Below are 4,069 nucleotides of genomic sequence, written 5' to 3'. Positions count from 1 at the left end.
ACACGCTCCAGGCTCTGAGCTAGCTGTCAGCACAGAGCCCGACTCGGGGCTTGAACCCATGAACCGGGAGATCATGACCTCAGCCAAGTCGGATGCTTAACCAACTGAGCCACCACCCAGGTGCCCCATAGAGATGATTTTTTAAAGAGAAACAACAAATTGTCCAAAAATTTATCTTTACTATGTGTTTGCAATAAATAAACCTAAGTTTTTCTCACCGAAATAATAATAATCTGCAATTCTCATGCCTCTCATATATGGGTGTGGTTGTGCAGGTGTTAGATCTTCCTACAAATTTCGTATTGTGAACTAGATTCTTCCCTGGTGCCCATGGTTCTTTCTCCATCACATGTTACATTTTTTAAAATTTTTTATATTTTATTTATATTTGAGAGAAAGAGATCACGAGTGGGAGAAGGCCAGAGAGAGAGAGACAGACAGACAGACAGACAGACACTGAATCGGAAGGAGGCTCCAGGCTCTGAGCTGTCAGCATAGAGCCCGATGCAGGGCTCGAACCCACGAGCTGTGAGATCATGACCTGAGCCGAAGTCGGATGCTTAACTGACTGAGCCATCTAGGCACCCCACATGTTTTGTTTTGTTTTTTTTATGAGCCAATAATTTTCTAATTTTTATTTTGAAATCTCAGTAGATTTCATGATCTATTTTTAATTAAAGTACAGATGATTCACAATGTTACATTTGTTTTGGGTTTACAACATAGTAATTCTACCAATCTATAAATTATGATACGTTCACCTCGAATTATAGCTACCATCTGCCACCATACAGTGCTATAACTGCACCATTGACTATATTCCCTATACTGTCTCTTTCATCCCCATGACATATGCATTCCATAACTGGAAACCTGTACTTCCTACTCCCCTGTAAAATTTAATTTTTTTAAATATTTATTATCCTTGAATTTGCCCAACTATAAAGATATTCAGCCTATTTTGATATAATTACCAGTTATTTAACATGTAATGATTATTTTTCTAATATGTACAATTTTATTTCTGTACTTCAGAAGGAAATAGACATCAACTATCTCTAAATGTTTACATAAATTTCCTTACAAATAATGATTTCAACTTTGGTGATTGGTAATGTGAACTAGTTTGATTATATATAACGTGTGTCTCTTCATTCTATAATCATGAGAATATTTCACCTGATTTATTTAATTGCCTCAGAGAATTAAGAATATATAAATATATGTGAAATACTTCATTGAGGTATGGCTGACATGCAATATATTGCATCTATTTAAAGTACATGCTTTAAGCTTTGATGTATATCTGTGAATTTGGTACTACTGTCAAGATAATGAACATATTCAGCTCCCTCGCTTTCTTTTTTTGGAAGAAAAATGGAATGTGAGGAGCAGGAAAAGAACTTAGTAAAATCAGCAAGAGTTAGAACATCCATGAATCCCCTGAAAAGGTGTATACAATGTCTAAAAGACTGCCATCTCTTTCTAATCCAAGAAGGCCTGAAGCCATAGGACACTGAGCCACAAGAGTTTGGGAAGAGAAAGAGACAGAGTACACTGGGAAGGCAACCTAATAAATGCGTGAGTGCGAACTGGGGAAGATAAAAGCAGGCCGGGACCAGAGACACGGAAGGAGGGGAGGGAGCCCCCCTCGCAGGGAGCCGCAGTGATTCGAGGGGAAAAGAAAAAGGGGCTGAAACTACTCATAGAATTGTCCCTGGAGAAGAGAAAACCTCGGCTTGGAAGGAGAGTGTTTTTAGTTCTAGCTGGGGTGCTGACTTTGAACTGGGTGCCCCGGGTCCCAGATGGCACAAGCAAAAACTGCTCTGCTGCGCTCCTGGCACCATCCGGGACGCAGAGGTGGTGAGCCCGAGGCTGCGCCACCGAGCACCCGGCTTGACCCCTGGAGGCTCGGAGTCCGTGGACCCAAGGCTGTGCCACCGCACCCCGCCTTGGCCCCCTGGTATCGCGAGGTGGATCCAAGGCTGCACTGTCCCTCCTCTGCCCCCCCCCCACAGCTCTATCCCCAGCAGCGGGGAAGCAGCGACCTGTTGGACTGTGGTTTGATTTCCGGTGAGATCAATAAAGTGCATGGACTGGGATCTGGAAAGGAGACGGGACTTGGGACATAGAAAACAGCCAACCTTGGCTACGCCTATTACACAGGGAGATCGGACCGAAAAGAGTGATTTGCAATGCCTTGTTCAAGAAGGGACTAGGGTGCTACGTTTTTTCTCCCCACAACCACCAAGACAGGGCCTCAGAGAGCTACCAGAGGACCGCAGTGGATGCTAAGACCTACCTACGCCAAACCATGCCNTTTTCTCCCCACAACTACAAAGGCGGGACCTCAGGGAGCAGCCCATGGGAGGCAGTAGAGGCTAAGACCTGCCTACACCAAACCACGCCCATTCCCCCTAGAGAGCTACTTTTTTTTTTTTTAACTGAAGCCCAGGGCAAGACAAACATGGATGCACTGCTGTGATTAATTCTAGATCAATTCTTTCTATTCAGATATATTCTCCCTTGTCTCATTTGTAACACTCCACTCTGCTGGACTGGTCACTCTGGTCACTGGTTTGCTTAAACAGTCACATTTAATCCATTCTCTAGATGTACATTCTACAACTCCACCTTTTTATCTCTCTTTCTCTGGAGTAATCAGACTATAGAGTTTCTCTGAGTAACATTATCTTTGTTTCTTTCTCCTCGCCTCTAACCATATTCTCCTCTTTCTCCCTCTGAATCAAGCCTCTTGGTCTCTCTGCCTGATCATTTCATTTCCAATTTCGCTTCCTCCCCACCCTGCAATTTCTCTCTTTGTATATGTTCTACCATCAGCACTTCATACGACTGGTTTTTATTTGAACCTGGGAATCCTGGTTTTATGCTCTTAGACTGTCCTGTTTTATGCTCTTAGACTGTCCTGTTTTATGCTCTTAGACTGTCCTTTGTCTTTTGGGGTTTTTTTTGTTTCTTTTCTTTATTTTTATTATTTGTCTTCCCTCCTTCCTCTTTTTTTTTTGTCCCTTCGTTTTTTTTTTCTTTTCCTTTTTCCCTTTAGGTTTGTGTGTTTGTTGGATTTGTCTGTGTGTTTGTGTGCTTTTGTTCCCTATGTTTGTCTGTTTTCTTTTCCAGGGCTACCTCAAGAAACAAGGCAAAGTATACAGAGTGGAGAGTGCCAAATACCACTACGAATAGGGAAATAAAATAACCAAAGTCTCAACAAGAGAAAGAGACACCAATCAAAGAACACCTCCTGAACAGACAGACCCTGGACAGTCAAAGAGCCTTCTTTAATAGTGCAGTAAGTGCAGGTGCAGAGTGCATAACAAGCTTTTAAAACTAACAATAGATAGAAAGCTAACCAAAATGATGAAACGGAAGAACTTTCCTCCAAAGAAATTCCAGGAAGAAATGACAGCTAAAGAACTGCTCAAAACCGATATAAGCAACATAACTGAACAAGAATTTATAACAACAGTCATAAAATTAATTGCTGGGCTTGAAAAAGGCATGGAAGACATTAGAGAAACTATTGCTACAAACACTATGAAGCTTAAAAATAGTTTTGATGAATTAAAACATGGTATAAATGAGATGCATAATAAAATGAAGGGGTCCAATGCACGGATTGAAGAGGCAGAGAGGAGAATAGATGAATTAGAAGACAAAATTCGAGACACAGAGGAAGCTGAGAAAAGAGAGATAAACTGATCCAGGAACACGAAAGGAGAGTTCTAGAGCTCAGCGATACAATCAAATGGAACAATATCCGTATCATAGGAATTCCAAAAGAGGAAGAGAGAGTGAAAGGCGCTGAAGGAGTCCATGAACAAATTATAGCAGAGAACTTCCCCAATCTGCGGAAGGAAACAGACATTGAAATCCAAGAAGCACGGAGAACTCCCCTCAGACGTAACTTGAATCGATCTTCTGCACAACATACCATAGTGAAACTAGCAAAAACAATAAGGACAAAGAGAGAATTCTGAAAGCAGATAGGAAAAAAAAGATCCTAAACATACAAAGGGAAACCTATCAGAGTGGTGACAGACCTATCTACTGA

This window comes from Crocuta crocuta, unplaced genomic scaffold (genome assembly GCF_008692635.1).
Source record: "Crocuta crocuta isolate KB4526 unplaced genomic scaffold, BGI_CrCroc_1.0 scaffold1185, whole genome shotgun sequence".
Classification (NCBI taxonomy): Eukaryota; Metazoa; Chordata; class Mammalia; order Carnivora; family Hyaenidae; genus Crocuta; species Crocuta crocuta.
This window is presented reverse-complemented; position numbering follows the sequence as displayed.